Source organism: Nelumbo lutea, chromosome 7, assembly GCF_056320005.1.
Source record: "Nelumbo lutea isolate HS-2025 chromosome 7, American lotus-T2T, whole genome shotgun sequence".
Lineage (NCBI taxonomy): Eukaryota > Viridiplantae > Streptophyta > Magnoliopsida > Proteales > Nelumbonaceae > Nelumbo > Nelumbo lutea.
Window position 1 is genome coordinate 5,200,380 of NC_142690.1, and position 16,078 is coordinate 5,216,457.

At 36.0% G+C, this 16,078-nt stretch overlaps 2 pseudogenes across 2 annotated transcripts in view; one reads left to right on the plus strand and one right to left on the minus strand.

Annotated features, from left to right (window-relative positions):
• Window positions 1-13,366, plus strand: LOC148844784 (GDSL esterase/lipase At4g10955-like; annotated as a pseudogene). Its single transcript, XR_016102127.1, has 9 exons — window positions 1-201; window positions 910-1,002; window positions 8,665-8,764; window positions 8,856-8,922; window positions 9,083-9,176; window positions 9,562-9,589; window positions 9,686-10,554; window positions 12,461-12,613; window positions 12,721-13,366. The product of XR_016102127.1 is annotated as a GDSL esterase/lipase At4g10955-like (transcript).
• The window catches only part of LOC148844785 (copper-transporting ATPase HMA4-like), a 17,138-nt pseudogene continuing 13,638 nt past the window's right edge, over window positions 12,579-16,078 (minus strand). The window contains exons 7-9 of the transcript XR_016102128.1: window positions 15,763-15,881; window positions 15,167-15,652; window positions 12,579-13,090 (exon numbers count right to left, since the gene is read on the minus strand). The product of XR_016102128.1 is annotated as a copper-transporting ATPase HMA4-like (transcript). The remainder of the gene's footprint in view (window positions 13,091-15,166; window positions 15,653-15,762; window positions 15,882-16,078) is intronic.

The following is a 16,078-nucleotide window of genomic DNA, read 5'->3' on the forward strand; positions in this document are numbered from 1 at the left end:
ATGCAGGATGGATGGGTGGTCTATCGTGGTCGTCTCTCTCGATTTGCTATGGATGTTCCCGGTTACGTGGACCAACCTCCTGTAACAAGGTTCGCAGTTGTTCAGCCATCTCTGCCAACTGCTGCTCAATGTTACGTGTTGTCGTATGCTGTTCTTCGATTGCTCTCCAAACATATGGAAACCCTTGATCTCCGTCACGGGGTGGGTTGCGATTGCTACCGTCTGGGTTGGCCATGACTGGGCGAACTCCTTGCTCTGATACCACTTGACGCAGCATGGAAGCAATGGAAATCGAAGCTAGCTACGCAAGCACCGGGCGTTCGCTAGCACCTAGCGAATAACACCGATTTCTCTAGGAGAGAGAAAATGTGGTGAAAACTAAAAGAAGAGAACTCAAGAAAATCTGGAAAATAGGAAGTATGAATTGATTCATAATTCTGGGAAATAACAGTATTTATAATACATTGAGAAATTGTAAAATAATTAGGAAACAACAACTAGGATAGATCCAAATATCTAATCTGATATGATCGAACTCTCCTTGGTTTGATCTCCACCGTCCGATCTCCCTAGATGCATGAATCTTGGACTATCTTGCTAATCTTGATGCTTCTTGGAGTCTTTCTTGATAATCTTGGAAGAGTCTTGGAAGAGTCTTGCTTTATCTTGCTAATCTTGGATCAGTTCTTGCTTATCTTGAATTCTTGGACTTAACCTTATCTTGAATTGATCTTATCCTAGGAGCTACTGCCCGTAGGGGTGAGATGGATCTTGTGATGGGCCTCCATCAATTAAAGATTGACGTTAACCAACTGACTACTTAGTTTTTGTTGTTGGGGATGGAAATTGGTGAAACAAATTATATTCATGATCTCAGAATTTCATTTCTTCCATTTTTCTTTTGTGCAGATAGACAAAGTTGTTTCACAATCCGCTCGTTTAACTCGTTCAACTTTATTCTTTGCTAGTACTGCACCTATGATCTTAAGCCAATTGAATGAAGTATTGTTATTATGCCACCTATGATCTTCATGACATGTAAAACTAAGAAACTAAATTTATTTAACGGAATAAGGAAGTTCTTATATATGTTAACTAGGGATGCCAATGAGTCGAGTCAAATTTTTAACATTTCTCCCAAGATGGGGCAAGAATTTTGGTGCATTGGCTTCCATAGAGTTCAGGAACAAGGGATGACCATTTTAGGAGGTTTGAATCCTAACTTAAGTGTTTCTCCATTGTATGCACTAGTCCAAAATGTAGAGAATGAGTACTGGTTAGATGCTAGCCATTGCATTTATGTCATGTGTGCTTATCCTTGTTATTTCTAACATACACTACAAGTATATGTTTATATTTAGATATGTAAATGTATTATGTATATATTTGTATACATGCCTAGATATGTATGTATTTGTATCTTTGTCATGAAGTTCATTTTAAAAAGGTTCTACGGATAATTATGATGTATACATGAAAGCATTATTCTGCTTAATATAATCACCCATTAAATTATTATTCTTCATGACATGTAAAACTAAGAAACTAAATATATTTAACGGAATAAGGAAGTTCTTATATATGTTAACTAGGGATGCCAATGGGTCGAGTCAAATGGTAAACCTGTCGTGACCCGACCCCATAGGGTCGGGTTAGGGTGAGGTGTATTTGGATTTAGGGCCGGCTTAGGGTTTTGATTCTTTGACCCACTTTGGGCCACTTTGGGTTCGGGTACAAGTTTTTATTGACCCACTCCGTTGGGTCATGATACCTACACATATACCAAGTATTCATGTAGTTTTTTGACTTCCAACTATATAGATTTAATGTTTATATTTTATTTACATGTTTATTTTGATTTTCTTCTTAATTTTTTAAATGGAAAAAGTAACATCTTAGAATCTATAAAACAACTTCCTCACTTAAATTAATGTTTTTTATGTCTTCAAAACATGTTAAAAAATACATTTGAAATGCAACGGGTCAGGTTCGGGTTACAGTGCTCGAGAGTTGGGTTAGGGTTGTGGAAAGCCCGTGCCGAACCAAATCGGTTGACATCCCTAATGTTAACAATCGACAGTGCTCTCGTGGACAATATTCCATGATATTGTAAGGACTAATTTTTGTGATTTGCCTAATTGCATTTCAAACTACTTAAGATAGACAATAGTTGAGATTTCCCTACAAACAATGTGGAGAGTGTATATATCCAAAAAGGCCATTATCCAATGGTGGCCCCTACTATCTGGGGCCTCGGTAGGGGTAGATCGGGTAGTGCCAACTCCTAACCTTTAGCATTTTCTTTTGCACAAAGCGGCTGCTCTCACTGTCACTATATGGGTATGTACATATCTCTCATCTAGAAATAGTATTCAAGGAACTTTTCAAGCAATTTACTTTTGTTCAACCCATACCTAACACATCATTGTGAGAAGTTTATTTGATATGGTTGTTGCATAAGTTATGCCCAATTTCTGAAGGTTTTGGGAACTAAGCTTCTATGCGGTGGATAAATAGTGGAGATAATTTTAATGTTGTCTACATGATGAATACATTTATGAAATTCTTCTATGCTATTTCTCTCTATTCGCTATAGTGTCATGCCTTGATTTATTGCAATGTATTTAGGAGTTTGTGTATACTACACATATTACATTTGAAAATGAGTTTAATAGTGACATTTCATGTAGCCAAGAAAGTAGAGAATTACCAACGAACCACAAATCATGAAATACAAAATTAGGAAAAATAAAAAACTCATTTATACTTCATATTTATATAGCCTCTGAGACATAAAATTCAAGAGATCAATGACGGGTGACACAAGAAGAACTAGGAGTAGACCAAAAAGCACAAGGGTATTAGTAGTAAGAAATGATTTAGGCACTAATAATTTAACTGTGGATATGGCTTTAAGTTGAATGGATTGGTGAAAAAGGATTTGTGTAGCCAATCCCATATAGCTAGGATAAGGCCCGAATGATGATGATGATGACATATTAGGGATGATTGTTTATAACCTAGCCTTGCTTGGATTGTTTGCAAATTTCTGGACCCAAAAAGCCACATTTCTTCTAGGCCTAGCCCATCTTTGACCTACATTAAGACTACAAAAAATGCAGGTTTGTGATTTTTAGCTATATTAGCATAAACCTGATATTAGTTGTAACATCAGAATGGATGTTCAGACTACAACCTTTAATTGTAACCTCAGAATGAACTTTGAGTCAAATTTTCTATCCCGATATAACTGATGTGATTGCAGTTCTGTAGAATTAGAATTGTTTTGAGAAATCCTACAACTTGTCTGTGATGTTTGGGCACACATTAAACTTCAATATCTTAATATTTATTATTATTATTATATAAATGTATAATTATTATCTTATTACTACATTCTTATGGTTTTATTAATTTTTCATAATTAATATTTTAGTATTTATCATTAATTTATGAATTTTGTATTCATAGTTACTATTTTATTATATTTATTATTATTATTGTCTTATTAGATTATTAATATTCTTTTCTTTTCGTTTATTGTTTTAAAATTTATTTATTAATATTTAATAAATAATATGTTAGTATTTCATCATTACATTATTTATAATATATTAGCATTTTAGTTGTTCTTGAATATTACTATGATTATTAATTAATGAATCAATATCTTTGCTTTTTTATTATTAACTTATTAATTTTTTGTTATAGTATTATTATTTTATGAATATTTTATAAATGTTATATTATGATTTTAATTATTAATATACTCTTATTTTATTATTATTATTATCTAATTATAACATTTGGAATATTTTATTATTGAATTATTAATGTTTATTATTATTTTAGTTGTATTGTGTTTATATTTTATTATTATATTTAATAATTAATATATTTTTGTTAATTTTAAATTATTAATATTTTTTAATAGTATTATTTTATTATTATTGTATTAATATTTAGTTTGCAGTGTATTAATATTTATTGTTATATTATTAATATTATTTGCTTATTGTTAGTTGAATAATACTTTATTATTTTTTTAATACTAAGATATTGAATTCTAATGTGTGCCCAAACAACATAAACAAGTTGTAGGATATCTCTAGACAATTTTAAATTTATAGATCTGCAATCATATCAGTCATATTAGGATAAAAATTTGACTAAAAGTTCATTCTGAGGTTTCAATTAATAGTTACATGCTGAAGTCCATTCTGAGGTTACAACTAATATCTGATTTATCTTGATATAACTAAATCTCTCAGATCGACATTTTTTATAGGCTTAATGTATGTCTGGGTTGGGATAGGCCTGGAAGAAATGTGGTTGCCTGGGTCTAAAAATTTTCTTGCCATGTAGGCTGGGCCGGGTCTTAAATAATCATCCTCAATATGTCATCATCATTATCATCCATGCCTTATACTACCTATGTGGGGTTGGCGTCATGAATGTTGTTTTGTCAATCCATTCAAGTTAAAGTCCGATCCACTGATAAATTTTTAGTGCCTAAATCAGTTCTTACAGCTTCTACCCATATCCTTTTTGTTCTACCCTTAGCTCTTCTTGTGTCACCCATCATTGATCTCTTGAATATTAGGTCTTGGAGGTTGTGTAAATGTGAAGTATAACTGAGTTTTTGTTTTTCCTAATTTTGTATTTCATGATTTGTGGTTTGTTGGTAATTTTTCACTTTTTGGCTACATGAAATGCCATTATGAAACTCATTTTCAAATGTAATCTGTGTAGTGTGTACACAAACTCCTAAATACATTGTAATAAATCAGGATTTGACACCATATCCAATAGGGAGAAATAGCAACTAAGAATTTCATAAATGTATTTGCAATGTAGACAACATTCAAAAGTATCTCCACTATTTATCCATGGCATAGAATCTTAGCTGCCAAAACCTTTAGAAAGTGGGCATAAGTCATGCAACAATCATATCTAGTAAACAACTTTTCACAATGAAGTGTTAGGCATGGGCTTGATAGAGGTAAACTGCTAGAAATGTTCCCACTGAATACTATTTCTGGATGAGAGATATGTGCACTCTCATATCGTGAAAGTGAGAGCAGCCACTTTCTGCAAAAGAAAAATGACAAAGGTTAAGAGTTAGGACTATCAGTCTACCCCTCCCAAGACCCCATATAGTAGGGGCCACGATTGATGATGGCCTTTTTAGATACATGCACTCTCTACATTGTTTGCAGGGAAAATCCCAATTATCTTTTTTTTTATCAATAAAAATCCCAATTATTCTCTATCTTAAGTAGTTTGAGATGCAATTATGCAAATCATAATAATTGGTGCTTATATCATGGAATACAGGCCATGAGAGAAGTGTCAACTGTGAACATATATGAGAACTTGTTTATTTTATCGATAGATAAAAGATAACCTGCAGCGACTAATCAAGTTATATCAGAATAAAAATTTGATCGAAAGTCCATTCCGAGGTTTAGCTAGTTATGCCAATTCCGACTTCTCCAACAAACATTTTTTTTTCATCAGTAATTGTTTTATCACTAAACTTCTTACATTGTTTTAGATTCCCTAAAACCTTTCTACTTTTGACATTGGAAGTACTTCCTTCCCTTTTTATGAAAGATCAAACTGTTGCATGGTAGTTCTGCTGTCTGAAACAACATCATGATATTTTCAACTGCATTTTGAGTGATGCAGATGCATTGTCAACACTAGTAATGTTGCGTGTATATTTGCCTCAATTTGTACAGGAGTTAAAAGCTGTGAGTTGGTAAGCCTGACTAAAGAGAAGAAAACTAGTTTTCTCTTTTTTTGTTTATGATCTTGCTAATCAACGCATTGGATGGGCTAATTACAACTCTAAGTTAAACAGACAATGCAAGACCTTCAAGTTTTTCCATGAAGAATGTTGATCAAGTTGCAGATTTACTTTTTAGGTTCATTGTAGATTTGCTTTTCAGGATCGTCTGCAATTTGCCACCACGTTCTAAAGTCTGACCTCATGGCTCCCAACTCCTTTGTTCTTGCATCTTGGCCTCCAGTAAGTCCTGTGGTGAACGAAGGATCAACAAAGTTGTCTAGAAACTTCATCATCTTATACAGATCCTCCATGGCTTGTCCTCATGTGGTGGGAGTGGCAGCACTTATGAAAGGAGTCCATCCTGAATGAAGCCCAACAACCATTCGATTTGCCATGATTACAACATCAGATTGACTCAGTAACACTATCAAACCCATCAGAGAACTCTTAGACGACGAGCAACCCACCAGTACTCTAGCCATTGGAGCGGGTCTCCTAAATCCTAACAAGGCGCTCGACCATGGACTTGCATATGATGCAAATACAGAGGACTCTACATGAGGCTTCTCTGCACTCTGAATTACACAAAGAGGAATCAAGAAGATAACAAGGTCATTCTCTGACTGGTTAGCCCGTGAAGCGCAAAAGTTTGGGGATGCCTCTTCAATATTCAATCCAAGAACTCTTCCTTATGATCTTAGTGTAATTGTGTCTGGTGATCTGTGGGAACGTGCTACCCCCATCTTGTGTAGCCCCTTCGAATATTATCAAATAAAACGTTTGTGTTTCATTTGAGGTCGCAAACAAGGTTCAAATTATCTTTTACACTTGCTTAGCCTGACACATGGCAATTATCTTTCACAGTTGGCCAAAAAGACTGAATGATCAGGAACCTTTCATATAAAAAGTTGATCTGGGACCTCAAAGTGGCCCCATTCATTCAGATTTCATTTTATCTCTTTCCTCAAAGAGTGTGACATTCTCTCAAACATATAGATTATGTCACTTAATTGTTTAGCTATTGTTATAACTTAGGATATTTTTCATAATCTTTTTCCTCCATTGATGGGTTAATTAAATTTGAGACCCAAAACCCTTGCCAGCTGGTGATTAGAATAAAATTCCATTGGGGGAAAAGTTAGGTATTAAAATATTAAAACATGACTGTTTTTGTATTTGGTTCGAGAGAAAAATAAGAGTGAAACAGAAAGTTATGGGAAAATTCTCAAGAAATTTCACAAAGTTTGTTGAGAATTTTGCATCAATTCTCTGTTACTCTCTTATTTTCTATCAAAATCAAACATGGCCTTAACATAGAACTGGTGCAGTGGAAGGCCGACATAAGTTGTAGGGTTGAATGGGTGACTGATGCAGGTCACCCAGACCAATTGGAATTGCCCACATTATGCTGCCACCTGTGGCAGAGAGGAAGCTCCCTATTTGACCCAATTAGGGAGCCTCTTTTCTTGATTTTGCTCAAAATTTCATCATCTAGGAAATTAGCAATAGCCAAATGACTTAATTCTCTCTGCAATGTCACTGTCTGGTTGAATTCTTATGAACCAACTTCTTGATATACTTCTATTCAACAGCATTATTTGGAAACAAATAAATCAATTGAGTTGAGAAGAACAGTGGGCTTTAGAACGCAAAGGCTGAGGTGGCTGAACTAAATAACTAATTGTGGGGGTGTTAGCCAATGTGATGTTCTTTTCTTTGTTACAATTTTCAAATATTATCATATATAGCAATCAACCCAATTTCAACTTCATAAAGAAGGAGCTCACAGCCTACTTAATAACTTGTTCATTAAAAAAGCAACTACCGGGATCTATATTTAGATAATCGGGATCAACATCAAATAGCTTTAATTTAACCTAAAACCACAAAGAAACAGATATGTTCTTTTTTCCCTTTTACTTCTCAGTTTGAAGATCTACAGGGATCATCACTGATCCATGATTGTTCTTGAATCATGTATTTGTTTTGAGATGCAAAAATAAGTTTTTTTTTTTTTTTTCAAAAAGTAGCCCATTTATATCTTTTTGAAACCACCAAAATGATGGTTTTTAAAAAGAAAACAAATTGTAGAGAACAGATATTGTATGATTTAGGGAAGATGATGAACTCATGAAGTATCACTATATGAAAACATGATTCTTAAACCAGAAATTCTTGAACACATTTTTATCTCTGTTTTGGTCACAAACATGTATACTTCCATTAACATGTTTTCCGTGTTTTTATTTTAGTAACCAAGTTTTCATCAAAATAGATGGTTTAATTTGTATTTGTAACTCACAACAAGAAAAACAATTCACTTGGAAGAACACCCAGTGTCAATCTGTGCCATGAAAATGATGTGTCTTAATTATTATTTATTTCCTAAAACACAATGTGCCTGATAAACAAGATTTGAGTTGTATAAATCAAGCCAATTTGTCAACAAGGAGAAATCATTCTTCATTGTTCATAGTAAAATGCCCACCACCCAATGCCTTTCACAACACATTGGCCGCTGAGTCCGTGTCTAATTTTGTTTTCAAACTTGTAATTAATGTTATTGGAAATTTGTATTGATGCTTCTTTTCTTGATGTTATTCAAGTTTTATTCAAGGTGATATCGAGATGCATCCTGAGCTTCTTTTAGTTGTGATTGAAACAAACTTTATTGGCAAAACTAAATTGTTCGATGTTATTACTATGTGAGATTTTGAGCCTACGGTTGATCTCTTTGTTGACATTGTTAATTCTGGGTTGAAAGTTGCAAGTGAACTCACAACTCTGCTGGTGATGGGTCAACAACCGCATCAGTTCTTGCACGCGAAATTATCAAATTAGGCTGATTGAGTGTTACTTTTGGTGCAAAGCCTATATCAATCAAGAGAGGGATTAATAAGACAGTACAGGGCCTGGTGGATAAGTTGGAGAAGAAAAATAGGCCCGTTAAGGGGCGTGGTGATATTAAAGGTAATTGCTGTTTTTATTTCTTCATGTTATTTTGCATTTTTACTGTTGTCTGGTACATTCTTATACCAAATATTCATTTTTATTTCTTCAGTTGTTGTTTCCATCTCTGCTGGAAATAATGATACCATTGGGACTATGATTGCCATGCAATTGATAAGGTTGACCCTGAAAGTGTTTTATCCATTGAATCTTCATCATCCTTTGAGACAACTGTAGAGGTGGATGGAATGGGGGTTTGTATTTTTTAACTGGTTCCAAGCTCCATTTGTCTTCGTTAATTATATGATGTATGTGGCGTTTTCCGTTGATGTTTTTCAGACATGTCTGCACATTGATCTTGGTTACATTTCACCACAGTTTGTCAGAAAGCCTGAGAAAAATGATTATTGGATTTGAGAATGAAAAGGTCTTGGTAACTGATCAGAAGATTTCAATAATAAAGGACATAATTCCTCTGTTGGAGAAGACCACACAGCTAAGAGCTCCTCTACTCATTATAGCTGAAGACATCACATAATTCCCTATTTTTTTTTATCTTGTTTTTGGGAGAAGAACAAGAGGTCTAAACATTCACAGACTGTATTTTCTGGCATGACTTTTTAAATGGGACGATGTCATGCTGTTGATTTTTCTTGGAGCACAAACCCTCATGGATTGCAACTAACTATACATAATAAAAGAACGAAAAAAAAAACAAAGAAGGGAGAGGGAGAGAGTGAAACATTCCTTGCATAACCACAATTAACTAAGTCTTGCATTGATGTGAACAAGATTTGTATGCATGTTTGTGAATGTAGTGCTTTGGCAGTTACAGAATTACATTTGGTAAATTTGTTAAGAACTGATCCAGTTGAAGATTTTTCCCCCACTTGGTGGGAATTTTCCATTTCCTGTTGATTTGTCCACTTGTGAATAATGTAGATTTCTCCTTCTTTGGTATTATATATGAATTCAAACCCCAGTTTTGTAACTGTGGCCACTCAACACAGGGTTCTCCATGAAATGTTGTTGCTTTCCATTGTACCATTACCAAGCCTGAATCCTTCCTACAAGATCTCTGTTTGGACTTCCACTTCATCAAGAAGGAACTTCATTGTACCTCTCGATTTCAGATTGCAGTGGAAGTTGTCCAAGACACAGTTTCTGCCATTGGAGATTTGAATGTATGGATAACGGGTCATTTGTTGGGATCTGTTGTAGCAACATTGGATGGTAAGAACATGGCAAAGATTGTCATTTTGCTTAAATAATTTCTAATCAATCCACCATTCTTCTCTGTTCCAATTGAGATTTTATTCAATCCACCATTCTTCTCTGCTCCAATAGAGAGGATAAAAGATAAAAAGTTGAAGCATGGGATCCACATTGCAAGCAACTTGATCAGTGCAGGACGTTCTATGGCTGTGAAGGGTTACAACCAAAATTCTCCATCGGAAGATCCATTTCTTGCCTTGTTTACATGGATCCCATATCTGTTTGTGAATCCTGCAAATGACATCTGTTTGGAGTATGTTCACTACTTTGAGCATATGAAAAAGATGAAGGAGATTGGAGCTGGAAGCATTGAGAAAGTGAGTACTCAAAACTCTATTGGGGGCCTATTCATGCATGTAATGGGGCAGGAAGCAGAGCAACTGCACCTTCTTCCATCAGTCAATCTGACCATCAACCAGAGCTCATCATCAGATTTTGAACGTGCTCATGGGATTCACCAATGCTGGAGGACGAAACTACAGATAATAGAAAACTGATTGATCATATTCACCTATCCATGCATGGGCACTTGAAAGGTGGTACAGACCTGGATATCTTGAGATTCCCCAGTCTAACTCTCATTCTAACTCCTAGTTCTAACTACCTCGGATCTGACCATAACAATGATTCTGAAGAGAACACCCAAGAAATGAAAAAACAACCCAAATTCTTCTTCACAACCAAATATTGTATGGACTGAGGCAATCATATCTTCTGGGTACAGGGTTCTGACAGTTAGTCATTTTTAAGCCTGACTCTATTATAGCCCAAGCTGGACTATATCATTTTTATTTTTTATAGAACTTATATTACAAATTGAAAAGGTCTATGCATAAAAAAAAAACATTAAAACTGGGGAAGGGGTTATAAAATGACAGACATGCTTCGTATAAGTTCTCTGATGTGATCATTGACCTTGGGTACCCTCAGCATGACATCCTGTCTATCTTAATCTGATTAATGAGATTTGGAGATAATGGTTGATGGGTAATTCTGGGAATAAAGGGATAATTATTGGTCACCTTCCTATAGGGATGAGGCTTATCGTTGAAGATAGAAGTCAAACTCCTCTCTGGGAAGATCTCTAGCATCCAGCAAAAGTTGTTCATCCAATTTGTTGTAATAAGTGCTTAAGATAACTCCATCATAACTCCCATAAGTGGGTGAATGTTTAGGTGGTTTGGTTTTAGCTCTGATTAGTTCTTGGTTCAGCCACAGAATTCCTGTTTTTCCTAATTTTCATTGAAACATTGTTTCTTTGTACACGTGTATCTATTTGTAGACATGTTGGCCAACGATCTGGTTTGTCAACATCTTAAACCACATCTAGCATGTAAAAGAGGTTCATAAGAGAGCATGCACTACTTTCATGAAGGGAATATTTGGTTTTGACTGAAATGGCTAAGTGAATAATTGCTTTGTCTTTTCGTGGATAAAATTTCACCATATGTTTTGATTCATTTTAAATTTCTGCTCGTTGTGAATCTTTTGAGCCTTAGGTAGGTCCTTAACAAGGGTATGGGTTATGTTTGCTAAAATATTAAAGAATATTAATTTTGGGCTAGTAATGTATGGTTGGTTTATATAAGACAAGGTTGATGGGTAGCATTGGTTCAAAATCTAGCAAAGTGTTCTCTAAATCTATGGGAAAGTCAAGAGAATACTTTTATGTTTACTTCCAGTATCAAAGAACTACCAGAACATTGTTGGCAATGTCTGTTCTGGAAGCAGCCTCACCATCACTATTCTGCAAAAAGGTTCAAACAAAAAAACACTTGAGTGAAACAACTTAGCACCATTCCATTCATCTAATTCCAAACATTGTTTTAGTCTATCACACAATCATAGCCAATTAGATTGTCAGATCATACTTGCTACTTTTACAGAAGACATGAAACCTAGAATGCCATCCTCTTTGAGTAAAAGTCATAAACCATACCCTTTGATTGGTGGGTGAATATTAGATAATGTTCCTCTGAAAATGAGTTTCACTTTCTGGTCTAACCTTCGAATTTATAACCAAAACTTGGATGACAAAAGAATGCAGCATTAACAACAATAAAGAAGTTTCGGATACTGGAACTCTTTGGTATGGTCAGACATGCTGAAGAGGTGGTCCATGATCAATTGGCTCACATGTGTACCACGAGAAATTTTGCATACGAGAGAAATTTTACCATTTGACCATATCCACCTGTTTACTGATCTGCATGTATACTGGAACTCTTTGGTATGGTCAGACATGCTGAAGAGGTGGTCCATGATCATTTGGCTCACATGTGTACCAAGGCTGGATGCAATCTTCAGCTTCAGAACAATTACAATTATTATTATATAAATTGAACATAATTTGCATTGAATTTGAGTGTCTCACAACCTAAAGGAATGTGTGAGAGGGGTCATTACCATGTTTTCATAATCTATTTCCTCTCATTCCTTCAGGCAGCACCTTTTATCCTTTACTTAATGAAAGAAGTCGGAAGTATTTCCTCCAGAGGGCTTAAATCTGCACCACAGCTCAATGTCATCTCTATGGGAAACCTTCTTGTGTCTTCTAGAGCCGCCTGTAGTTAAAGTAACTCATTTTGCTTAAAGGTATATTTATGGCTTCCTAATTTCTGTTAAGCAAACTAAAGAATTCTAGTTGCCTTACCCAGAATCTGAGTAACTAATTGACCCTCGAGTGTCTTGGGCTTGCAAAGGTTTCTTGTAGGACTACAATAAGAGCGATGAGCAGACAACACTAAGTGAGGAGGCTGCCATGCAAGCACCAGCAAGCCAAGGTGGTAATCAGATTCTGGTAGAAGGGAATAAAACCCCAGCAATAATTGGCATTCCAAGAACATTGTAACCCAAGGCCCATACATAGTTGAGCTGGATCCTGGAGAGAGTTTTCCTTGAGAGATCAATGGCTGTTATAACATCCTCCAAGTTGCTCTTGATGAGAACAATATCAGCAGCTTCAATGGCAACATCAGTAGCCACACCAATTGCCAAGCCAACATCAGCAGCAACTAAAGCTGGAGAGTCATTGATTCCGTCACCTACCATTGCCACGGTAAAACCTTTCATCTGGCATTAGATTTGATTTCAGTCAGTCAATACAGTCATAGACATATGCTCTACATAGACATCTAACATCATATCGTCAGTTCATGTAGTTAATCAGATTGTGCCTTGTAATTGATGGGTTCAATTGTCAGACATGATTCACTATCACCATATCATGTCAGATTCCAGACAAAGTTTTTTGGACTATCACAGTATAGGCCAGCAGATCAGTCTTCTTTGACATAATGGCAGAAAAGAACTAAAGATGTTAGCAATAAACCAACAAGTCCTCTGAATTATGTTTTGCTCTGATTATTACTGGAACTTCATACTCAGTTTGTGCCCAATTAAATCATAGCATGAGAGGATGTTAGAGATACATGTATAATTTATATACTAGTACAAACATTAGGATATATGGATCACATATACAACATGAAATATGTATCAATAAACTAACTGACTTGATCAGTAATATACATTCCTAACTTATCCAGTTTCCTGGCATGCAAGTGAGCTTGTCCCTACACAATATCAATTGAATAAAGCCTTTAAACTACCTTTTGTTCCTATGAACTAGAAAATCAATATCAAAATGTTGGGGAGCAGTATAGCCCATGCAAGTTACAAGGCTGGCTTAGATGAGCCATTAAGAAGCATAACATCAGCAGTCATGTGATTATTTGGCATAATACTCTGGTTTCATTATAAGATTGGTGGGGCAGATTGGTTTGAGGGAGCTTGGGTTGAGAGGCATTCATCAAAAAGAGACATTAAACATGAAAGCTTATACGGGATTGTTTTTTTTGTATCAGAATGGATGCACATGGATTTAGAACTTCAGTCTCTATTTGCGTAATTATTATTTTTTTTCTGTCTAGTGTATACTCCTTATGTAGAGAAACCCCATTTATTTTTAAATTTTCCGAAAAAATTATATGATAACTTTAATGCCAACAAAACTGAAGCTGAGTTGACTGAATACTTACTCTAGGTGGATGAGCTATTATTGTGTAAATTGCTAGTCGGGTGTTCAAGTGTTGTAGTTCAGTCCATAACCACTTAACCAACTTCTTACTATTTCTTAACAGTAAAAGAACATCCATATTGTTGGATTTTTATCTCATAAGAGATTAAATCCAATGGGTTTGATTGGTCAATTACATGAGAAATTGCACCTACACACTTGATTGAAAAATTATATTTTCTCTTACAAAACCCAGTTTTGAACTTGTCCCACATTGGAAAATTATAAGCTTTGTTTTCAGTATTTCAATAGGAGTTGATTTACACTCCTTAGAAATAGTAGAGGAGAGTATGGGGGTTTGATACTGCGCAACGCGCGTGCACGCGTGTGCGCGCGTGTGTGCGGCGCAATGAGGCACTTTAGAGGCGCACTTTGCTCGCACCTGTGTGGCTCGCAAAGGGCGGCTTTGGTTTTGGTGCATTGTTGACCATTGATCACCGTTGATGAGATCAATGGTCACGATTTGATCGGGTGTGATCAAGAGCCACAATTCAAAGTTAACAGTCATTAACTGTTAACTACTTTTTAAACAGTCACAATGTTTGAAATTGTGACTGTTCAAGGTGCCTTTTCTAAACCAGCACCTACCTTTTCTTCATACCTCTTCATAAACTATTTAAGGAGCATGAATCAGACTCCAAAAACACACAATTTCGAAATTCGCTTTCTCTCTCTCTCTCAGTCCGGTCTGCTACAATCTCACAGAAGGTTTCTTCGAAGATTCTTCAACTTTGCAGGTTACAGATTCTCGCCCAAGGCTTTGTTGTATCCTGGGAACGGATTTTGTAACCCAACAGCAAACTTAGTGAAACTGAGTGGGGGCAAATAACGTTCTAAAGACGGTGTCTTCGAACGCGCTTCAGAGCTTCTCCTCCAAAGTTACAGTGACCCCATTTTCCAATACATATGAAGGTTGTCTCAATGAGCAGAGGTCAGCCATACTGTTTGAGGGTCAATAGTCCTTACAAGAATACAAGACAAGGCATTTGAATCATTCAATGCATTCACGGGAGAAGGTTTATAGTTCACATGGAGTATTACTGGCCCAGCAATTGTTTGGATGTATTTACCTGTAATTCTTTGATCTTATCAGCTTTTCCTAGTGGATCAGTTTCAGCAAACACCTTGCTAATTCCAAGTTCCTTTGCTATGGCAGTTGCTGTAGCCCAGTTGTCCCCAGTCACCATAATGCTTGAGATCCTCATTGACCAGAGGTATGATACAACCCGTTCTGCCTCTGGTTTCACAGGATCTGTTATGGCAAAACCCCCAGAAATCCTCCCATCAATAGCAACCAGTACACATGTACGAGCTTGCTGTTCAGTTTCTGACATATAATCTTCAACATCAGGTCCCAGTGGAACATTGCAAGCCTGCGTGAGCCTCTTGTTCCCAACCAACACCAGTTTTCCCCCAATATTTCCACTAACCCGAGCCCCTGGATGCACCTCAAAGTCCTTGGGTTCTGTTACATGTTCCATAGCAGAGCCATACTTCTGACGCAGCTTCTTAGCATATTCCACCACAGCCTTTGCTATTGGGTTCTCACTGCTTACCTGCCAATGGAACTTTCAGAAATCCTTGGGAAAAATCAAATCTATAACTTTTAATCCAGAACATAGAGCAAGAAACTCCAACAAAACTAGGTGTTAAATATCAACCACACCTCAGCAGCAGCAGCCACATCACAGAACTCCAGGATAGACACGTTTAAAAAGAGAATTGTATTAACAACAACAGGTTTTCCAATTGTCAATGTGCCTGTGTTTTCGCACAAAACAGTTTGTACCTGCATCTTGAGGGATATGTCCTTGTTAATCATTTAAGTCCAGAATAAACTCAACTTCTAACAAAAAAGCAATCCTAAAATTGGATATTTAACTGCATTTTTTACAATACAGATTATTCAGCTCCATTTCTTTATGTAGAAAACACTGATGTGGGCCCCACTGCAGTGGTCCCCACTGTGTTCGTAGGACAGC